Below are 10,795 nucleotides of genomic sequence, written 5' to 3' on the forward strand. Positions count from 1 at the left end.
CAAAAACGCGGATTAGAACATGAATACAACGTTTTTACGGTTAGAAAGTTCGGTTTGAACCCAAAACCGAAACCCTAATTATCAAGGCTGTTACATGGATGATTTATGCTTGGTTTGATGTTACATGATATGTAGATATACTGAGTTTGCAACCCGAGACCCGGAAAGTCGTTTAAGCTAGCAAAATTCATCGAAAACCGACAAGGTAAACCCGTAATACTCATTTAGGGGCTGTTTAGTATTAGGTTGTGACGTGCTTGTTGTTAGCTTGTGAAAATTTTCAAGGACATTAGGGATCATATAAATGAGTCCCTGTTCAAATTTGGTAATTTTTCGATAAACGGAGAATATTTGGTGAATTTATTCCCGTTTATGAGCGTTTATTTGGGAAAAATAGCTAAACATATTGAAAAATTATGAAACTTGGTTTTGGAGTTTAATATGTGATAGTAAGATCACTGGTAAATTTTGGGAATCATTGGAAATGTCTATGTATGGTTTGTGCGATCATGGCTTAACCGAATTTTAACAGCCGAAAAACGCACAAAAAGGCATTTTTTCAAAAGAGTTAGGTTCTGGAAATTTTGCAGGGGCTATGTAATCACATTAAGGCCATTGGTAAAAATTATCGGATTTTTCGGAGGTCGTTTGATATAAACGGGCCATTTATTACACGATTATAACCTATTAAATGAATTTTTATAAATAAATAATTAATCATAAAATTTCTGGAAATATTTTTATAAAATTCTCCATGTCTTATTGTATTTTTACAAAAATTTACATAATTTATATATAATTACATATTTAATTATGATTTATCAAAGATTTAAATTATAATTGTTTTAACGAAACCGGCAGTTTTGTGTTTAACGGACTGACTGGTATGTCAAAATGTCAAAAGTGGTCAAAGATCATATTTTTGAATGATATTGATAAAAACAAACTTTTTACGAGAATTCCGGACAATTCGGGTGGATTGTACGCGTTTTGTATAATCAAACTCGTGTAAAAACGGAAACGAACCCTGCAATCAAACCAGACACCGAAACCTTAAAATTCTTTCATAAATCAAATTATTTTATCAATCAATATATTTACTTAAGTTTAATGTGATCTTACCTAATCCCGACACGTATAAACGATTAACTGAGTTAGGCTCGGAAAACGGTGAAACTGAGCCAAATCCAGTTTTAAACATTTCATAGTATACAACGTCACAATCTAAGACTGTAACGATTCCGGCAAATTCAGGTATACCCTAGCCGGTATATACTATTTACGTGTCATTTAAATATTGATTATATGAGTTATAGTACATATATACGGGTATATATGATTCATAGTACGAATCATACTCGATTATATAGTGAATCGTATTGGAATTACAATTAACCAATGAACGATTATTGAAACCCGAATGAATCGGGAAATACATTATAGACGAAGTATATAATGTTTAGTGATGTTTACGAGGTATGAATGCTTTGGGATAAGTGAATTATAGCACAGAAAAAGGATTTCGATTTATTAGAACGTCGGTACGATAAACGAAACCTTTAACACCAAATCAAGCAAGAGACGATCAATCAAGCCGAAAAAGATGCGTAATTATTAATGATATGATGTTTTAATGTCATGGGTTAAGTTTTGAAAGTTTTTAAATCAGTTTTATGAAAATTTTACTTTAACCCGAAAAACGACCATTTTAATTCCGTTTCAAGCCGAATTACGAGTTTAAACGAGAAACGAACTGAACCAGACTATCCACAACATTATCCGGATTGCGTAATCCGAATATGTGGCTTAGAATGGATTTGTGGGGGCCACCCCCATCCACCCTAAAGGACCGATCGGTCCATTTATTATTATCAAACACTTCATTTTTCTTTTTACAACACTTTTCAACAACAAATTCTCCCAAAATCCCTTCATATCTTTCAAGTATACAACCAAGATCATCATTTTTAACCAAGATCTTCAAGGTATAACTTATGTTTTGAAGCTTGATTCTTGTTTCTAATTTCATAATTCTTGAGAAAAGGAGGTTTTCATGTGAAAAATGGGTGAAAACCCGAGATGAAACCGATTCTCGTGGGATCAAAGGATGTATACAAGTTATACAAAGGATCTTGATCCAAGTAATTAGTTAAAAGTGTTTAGAATGAATTTTTACGGTTGAAATCTTGTCAAATGAATTTTCCATGTGAAAGACGGGTGAAAATCCGAGATGAAACCGACTCTTGCATGACCAAGAGATGTATACAAGTTATACAAGGGATCTTGGTCCAAGAAATGAGTAAAAAGAGTCGAGAATGGATTTTTACGGTCAAAATCGTTGTTTTGATGTTTTAACCGACACTAGGAAGGAAATGGCTTGATTGTGGGTATAACTTGCTTGGTGCGGTGTTGATGTGCTTGTAAGTGTTGTATCTAGCGGCTAGCAAAGGCTAGAAACCGAGATCCTTGCGATCTAAAGCTAGAAAACACAAAATAGTTCGGTTTTCGTGTGTTTATGAAAAATGGACAGATTTACGTGTGCTTAGAGTCGGGTCACGAAATTTCACAGAGATGATCTACACATGAAAATATGATATCTGTGAATTTTTGGTAATTTTTGGATAAAAGATGAATATTTGGTGAATTTAATGCTCGGTTTTGGCCAAAAATAGTGAAAAATAGCAAAACATGATGAAAAATTCCAGAAAATTTAAGATAAGCTTTTTATAACATATAATAGTCACCCACAAAATTTGAGCTCAGTTGGAAAAGTCTAAGTAGGCTTTTCGGTGAAACGAGTTCTAGGGCTTTCTAGCTCGGTTTTGGGTGAAAATGGCTTGAAAAATAAGTTTTAAATTCTGGAAAAATTCCAGGGAGTTATGAGGATGATAAAGATCATCCCAGAAAAATTTGGGATTTTTCTAAAGTGTTTTGGTATTTTTGATATATTTAGTGTTTTAACAAGATTTAAAAATAGATAAATAAATGTAAATGTAGGAAAATAAATCTGGGAAAATTCCAGAAAGTTATGAGGATGATAAAGATCATCCCAGAAAAATTTGGGATTTTTCTAAAGTGTTTTGGTATTTTTGATATATTTAGTGTTTTAACAAGATTTAAAAATAGATAAATAAATGTAAATGTAGGAAAATAAATCTGGGAAAATTCCAGAAAGTTATGAGGATGATAAAGATCATCCCAGAAAAATTTGGGATTTTTCTAAAGTGTTTTGGTATTTTTGATATATTTAGTATTTTAATAAGATTTAAAAATAGATAAATAAATATAAATATAAGAAAATAAATCTGGAAAATTTTTACAAAATTCCTTTCTGTCAAATTAAGTTTTGTGCAAAATTTCAAGACCCGAGACTAATCGGGTAATTATTTGTGCTAAAAAGAACATAAAAACAAGTTTTTAAAGCTTAAAACGTGTAAACCGGCAAAGTTCGCATAAGCGAGCTGACTGGTACATGAAAACTCTAAAAATAGACTATTTCATAAATCTAAGTAAATTAAGTAAAAATAAATCATCCGAAAATAATCCGGATGATTTGGGTAATTTTACCCGATTTTACCGTTTCCGGCACCGAAATACCGGAAACGGGCCCCACGGCCAAACTGGGTGTCAAACCGAGCTATAATTTCATCACCTTAACTAAATTGACTGTCAAACTCTAAGCAATGTCAATCTGAGTCCTTAGAAGTGTCACGTGGTTAACATTGTCCCCGAATCCAGTACAGTACTGGGTTAACAATGTTCCCAGATGTACCGATTGACATGTATTTAAGTTATGGGAATTATATAGTAACGACTAGATATTATATTACAGATCCAGGCACGTAGCTGTTCCTTATATTACTCACCGACTCACAACAAGGTGAGTTTTCACGAGCCCCTTTTAATGAATTGTTTTAATTATATTTTCCCGGGGCGGAAAACATGTCTTATTTAAAGTATTTAAGTACATACCGATCGTATGGAAATACTTGTACATTTATATATATATGGACTGATGCATAGAATATATAAAATGTTTATAATGTATTGTTGTTCTGGGGTAACATAGTTCCCAGGGGTTATTATTATTCTGGGGTAACATAGTTCCCAGGGGTTATTGTTGTTCTGGGGTAACATAGTTCCCAGGGGTTGTTATTGTTCTGGGGTAACATAGTTCCCAGGGGTTGTTATTGTTCTGGGGTAACATAGTTCCCAGGGGTTATTATTGTTCTGGGGTAACATAGTTCCCAGGGGTTATTGTTGTTCTGGGGTAACATAGTTCCCAGGGTTATATTATTCTGGGGTAACATAGTTCCCAGGGGTTGTTATTGTTCTGGGGTAACATAGTTCCCAGGGTTATATTATTCTGGTGTAACATAGTTCCCAGGGGTTGTTATTGTTCTGGGGTAACATAGTTCCCAGGGGTTATTATTGTTCTGGGGTAATATAGTTCCCAGAAAGTTATTGGAAATGTTCTGGGGTAACATAGTTCCCAGCATGATTATATTGTTAATAAATGATTATTAAAATGATTTGTCAGTGTTTATTTAAATTAGTGAAACTCACCAACTATTCGTAGTTGACCCGTTTTCTTTACATGTTTTCTAGGTATGCCCAAGTTGGAATGATTGATATGTGCTTAACTATCTGTGCTACCTGTTGGAAGCTTGCTGCTCTATGTTTTGTAATGAATTTATTAATGTTTTATTGGTAATATATGTGTGTAACACCTAGACAGTAACGCAACTCGCAACAATGTAATATGTTATAAATTAATGTAGTGGTATTTTCTTTATAAGCAATGCTGTTGATATCAGATGTGTCTGTTGCATCCCGTGTACGTTTCCGCTGCGGTTACGGGGTGTTACAGAACTTGGTATCAGAGCCATTGGTTATAAAGAATTAGGATGTCTGAAAAAGATACCTAAAATATAACCAGTAGCTCAAGTATTATAGGATCTGAATATCAACTAATAATATATTGTGACGAGATCGGGATGAACTTGGATGGACAAGTGGGTTATTATGGTCCGGAACATAATAACAGACTTGTCTGCACGAGGGAATTCAGGGGAAGTCACGGGGGACTTAAATAGGTAAAATTGGCAACATATGTGTAAATGTATAATAATACTATTATGTGGCAAAATTGTATAAGTAAGTGCATGATTAATTTAATTATGAATTACACTACGAAAAGGACTATATGTTTGTTAACTTGTGTGCAGGTATAATGGCAAGAACACCTAGTGTGTCGACGGAAGAGGACCCGGAAGAGGCTAGTTCCGGGGCCTCTGGAAGCCCAAGTGTAGCACCCAGCTCCGAGCCTTCGGAGGCTAGTCATAGTACTTCTAGACAGACCACCCCAGCTAGGAGTGCTAGTGTACCCTCCCCTGCTAGGGTTACCAGGTCTCCTACCCCGCCCGCACCACAGACCACCCCGATTCCCCCCAGACACGGTCCCCGCCTCACGGCGCGGATCAGTGCCCCGTATGTTCCGCCCACTGTTACCCCACCCAGATCCACATACCACCGGGGCGAGTCTTCCCGCCCCCAACCCGAGCCTGCAACCCTACCTGTGTGGGGTCTGCCAAGGCAGGAGCGGGACTTGGCGGCTTGGCTACGTGTTCTCACCGAGCAGGTGAACGAGCACTCTGCCGCCCTGGTCGTGGGGGTACAGAGGCGGGCGTACCTCGGGGACAGCATACTGGACCACCAGTATGCTATTAACCAGTTAAAAAGGGAGTGCTCATACTCCCACTGGTTGATCGACCAGATGGAAACCCGAATGCGGGTTATGATGGCGGTGCTGGTGGTGCTAGTGGCGGTGTTGGTGGGGTTGGTTTACCACCATGTGTAGATGTGTTGGATGGTAGAATCTTGAACCGCTTTTTGATACTCCGTGTAAGTAGTTAGTGGTGATACTAACACGGAGTGAATCTTGTTTAGTTATAGTACAACCACTGGCCCATAGGGGGTCTCTTGTAGGGCATATCATTATCGATACTTTTGGGTATCATTCAAGCACTGACCCATTGCGGGTTATGTCGAGGATGATACCAACATAGGCCCTTTGTATTAAAACTTAGTTGTGCAATGATGACTGGGAAGTATGTAAATGGATGTTTGTGTAATATGTACTAATGTTTATTAATGTATGGAATGTGTTTGTGTTTCATAATTTGGAATGGTATTAATTATATGTGTTTCCTTGATGTTGTGTAGAATGGCACCGAAACGATCAACGAAAATATCGGAAGTAGATGTGAGCCGTTTGATTGCTCAGCAGTTGGAGGCGGCGATACCGGATATAGTATCGCGCATCGCCGCCAGTATTAATAACTCGACCAATCCAACCCCTCCGAGCAATCAAACGCCCATAAATAATGACGGGGAACAAAACGCTAATCCTCCAAGGAATGACAACACTATGCCGAGTACTGACGCACCGCCTACGGTGGTCGCTACCGACAGTAATGGCCCTATCCCTACTGTAGAGACCAACCGCACTGGACCATCCAGGGGTTGTTCAATCAAGGATTTTATGTTATGCAAGCCTTTAGAATTTAACGGGTCGGAAGGACCGAATGGGTTAGTGAAATGGTTAGAGAAAATAGAATCAGTGGTAAATATCAGCAACTGTCCCGAGGATTGTGTCGTTAAGTACGCCACCTGTACGTTCACAGACCATGCCTTGACATGGTGGAACACCATAGTACAGACTCGAGGTCAGGCGGCGACAAACCGCATGACCTGGGCAGAGCTTAAGGATCTTGTTTTGAAACATTTCTGCCCAAAGAATGAATTGCAGAAACTGGAACATGAGTTGTGGAACCTAGAGATGCATGGGGCGGACCACTTGGGATATACCAACCGGTTTAATGAACTGTCACGATTAGTGCCGTGGTTGGTCACCCCAGAGTCAAAAAGGGTGGAACGTTATATTTGGGGACTTACTCCAGTAGTGAGGAGCATAGTTAACGCGAGAGGGCACCAGACGTATGAGGGTGCAGTGACACAGGCTGGTATTGTCACGTATGATTTCTTAAGGAGCGGATCGATAAAGGCGACGGGAGAGTCGGCTGGGGGAAAGCGAGGTACGTATGACAATAGGATCCGAGAGAAGCAGCAAAACAAACGAGCTAGGCCCGCTGCCCAGAGCTATGCCATGACTAGTTCGGGCGGAAGGCAAGAACCGCAGAGGGGAACGTTTCCTAAATGCGGGAAATGTGGTTACCACCATAGTGGCGTGTGCAAGGAGGTGGTGTGCCACCGGTGTGGCAGGGTTGGACACTACGCACCAAATTGTAAGACAAATCTGAACAACCTGAACCGTCAACCACAACCTATTCGGGCGCAACCATTTAGAACTCAACCAGCCCGACAGCAGAACCCGCAAGGAAACCAGATGGTGACCACTAGCCGTGCTTGCTACGAATGCGGCAGCACGGATCACTTCAAAAGGAACTGCCCGAAACTGAATCAGGGAGGAAACGGGAGACAACTCGCGGGTCAGCCATCGTCGTCCAATCCGGCGCGAGGCCGGGCATTTGTGATGGGAGCGAACGAGGCGCGCCAGGACCCCAGCGTAGTGACAGGTACCTTCCTCGTCTCTGATCATTACGCTTCTGTATTATTTGATACAGGCGCCGATAGAAGTTTTGTCTCCGTTAGGTTCCTTTCGATAGCAAACCTTCCTATTGGTGAAACCATAGAACCCTACACCGTAGAGGTCGCTAACGGTAAAACCATGATAGTTAATCGGATTGTTCGGAATTGCCCTTTTATTCTGAGCGAACAATCCTTCCTGATTGACTTATTACCGGTAGAATTGGGTAGTTTTGACGTGATAGTGGGAATGGATTGGTTGGCACGTAATAGGGTAGAAATAAACTGTGAAAAGAAAACCGTCAAGATCCGGGTGTCGGATGACGAGGAGGTATTAGTGCAGGGAGAAAAATCCGGCACCATGATACCATTTATATCCCACCTCAAGGTGTTGAAATATATACGTCAGGGATGTGTGGCGTATCTAGCGAGCCTGACGGCCGCTGATTCTGAGGAAAAACGGGTGGACGATATTCCCGTGGTACGCGAATTTCCACAAGTTTTTCCAGAGGAACTTCCTGGATTACCGCCAACCCGACAGGTCGAATTCAGAATCGATCTGTTACCTCAAGCCGGCCCTGTTGCTAAGGCCCCTTACAGACTTGCACCGTCCGAGATGCAAGAACTATCCAACCAGTTGCAGGAATTGTTGGATAAGGGATTTATACGTCCCAGTTATTCCCCGTGGGGTGCACCTGTACTATTTGTGAAAAAGAAGGACGGAAGCCTTCGAATGTGCATTGACTACAGGGAATTGAACAAATTAACCATCAAAAATAGATATCCTCTTCCCCGAATCGATGATTTGTTCGACCAACTACAAGGTGCGAGCTATTTCTCAAAAATTGATCTTAGATCGGGATACCACCAAGTTAGAATTCAAGAGGAGGATATCCCAAAAACCGCGTTTCGGACTCGCTACGGCCACTACGAATTTTTAGTTATGCCTTTTGGGCTAACAAATGCGCCAGCGGTGTTCATGGATCTCATGAACCGAGTCTGTAAACCCTATCTCGACAAGTTCGTCATTGTATTTATTGACGATATTTTGATATACTCGAAGAGTAAAGAGGAGCACGAGCAACACTTAAAGTTAGTTTTAGAGCTCCTGGATCAGGAGAAGTTATATGCAAAATTCTCCAAGTGTAACTTCTGGTTACAAGAGGTGCAATTCCTCGGTCATGTTATAAACCACAAAGGAATACACGTTGATCCGAGTAAGGTTGAAGCTATTAAGAATTGGCAAGCGCCTAAATCTCCGAAAGAAATCCGCCAATTCTTAGGCTTAGCTGGATACTATCGTCGATTTATAGAGAACTTTTCCAGCATTGCCCAACCTTTAACCCTCCTGACTCAAAAGGATCGGAAATATGAATGGGGTGAAGAGCAGGAAACGGCGTTTCAAACGCTAAAACAAAGATTGTGCCAAGCGCCAATCTTAAGTCTCCCCGACGGAGACGATGGATTTGTTGTATATTGTGACGCATCCCGTAGAGGGTTAGGATGCGTGTTAATGCAAAATAAAAAGGTCATAGCCTATGCGTCTCGACAGTTAAAAGTTCATGAGAAAAACTACACTACTCATGACTTGGAACTGGGAGCAGTCATCTTTGCACTTAAAATCTGGAGACACTATCTCTACGGTACAAAGTGCACCATATTCACTGATCATAAAAGTTTGCAACACATATTCGATCAGAAAGAACTGAATATGAGGCAACGAAGATGGGTCGAGTTGCTGAGTGACTATGACTGTGACATACGATATCACCCCGGCAAGGCTAACGTTGTAGCCGATGCCTTGAGTAGAAAGGATCGAGTCAAGCCACTACGTGTGCGAGCGTTGGGGATGATAGTCCAGTCGAACCTTTCAGATTTGATTCGAGTCGCTCAACGCGAGGCGTTGAAAGAGGGCCAATTGGTTAAAGAAGGACTTTACGGGAATGAGAAGAATTTCGAACAGCGTGTGGACGAAATTCTTTATTTCAAAAATCGGATGTGGATCCCGACCCTCCATGACCTTCGTGATTTGATCATGGACGAAGCTCATAAATCGAAATATTCCATACATCCGGGATCAGATAAAATGTACAAGGATGTGAAAGAATTTTACTGGTGGCCAGGAATGAAAAAGGATATAGCCACATACGTCGGCAAGTGTACGACGTGTGCGAGGGTTAAGGCGGAGCACCAGAAACCTTCGGGAATGTTGCAACAACCGGAAATTCCGGAATGGAAGTGGGAGCAGATCACAATGGATTTTGTGACACACCTCCCCAAGACACCCCGAGGTCATGATGCGATTTGGGTAATCGTGGATCGATTAACCAAATCGGCACATTTTATTCCAATTAGGAATACTTTTAACACTGAGAGACTTGCGCAAATTTATATAAATGAAATAGTGTCTCGTCATGGCATCCCCATCTCGATCATCTCCGATAGGGATAGCCATTTCACCTCCAAACTTTGGCAAGCTGTCCAAGAAGCATTGGGAACACGTATTGACCTAAGCACAGCTTACCACCCTCAGACCGATGGTCAGTCTGAGAGGACTATTCAAACTTTGGAGGATTTGCTTCGTGCCTGCGTACTGGACTTTAAGGGAAATTGGGATCAACATCTCCCGCTCGTTGAATTTTCCTATAATAACAGTTATCACAGCAGTATAAAGGAAGCACCTTATGAAGCATTGTATGGGCGGAAGTGCCGATCACCACTTTGCTGGTCTGAAGTGGGTGACCCGCAGGTCATTAGATCGGATCTGGTCCAGGAGACGACCAGCAAGATTCTTGAGATTAAGAACAACCTGAAAGCCGCGCGGGATCGGCAGAAGAGTTATGCTGATACCCGTCGAAAACCGTTGTCATTTGAGAAGGGTGAAAAGGTATACTTGAAAGTATCACCCTGGAAAGGAGTGGTCAGGTTTGGAAAGGCGGGGAAGTTGGCCCCTAGATATATTGGACCATTCATTATTACTGCAAAGATCGGTCCGGTAGCTTACCGACTAGAACTGCCTGAGGAACTAAGTGCAGTTCATAACGTGTTTCATGTGTCGAATTTGAAAAGATGTCTGGCGGATGAGACATCGGTGTTACCCTTAGAGGGTGTTCAAATAAGTGATAGGCTCAACTTCGTAGAGGAGCCCATCGAAATAGTGGACGGTAAGATCAAGCAGCTTAGACAC

This window comes from Bidens hawaiensis, unplaced genomic scaffold (assembly GCF_021521415.1).
Source record: "Bidens hawaiensis isolate Kalapana, Puna unplaced genomic scaffold, B.hawaiensis_p1.1 tig00023521_1, whole genome shotgun sequence".
In the NCBI taxonomy this organism is placed as follows: Eukaryota; Viridiplantae; Streptophyta; class Magnoliopsida; order Asterales; family Asteraceae; genus Bidens; species Bidens hawaiensis.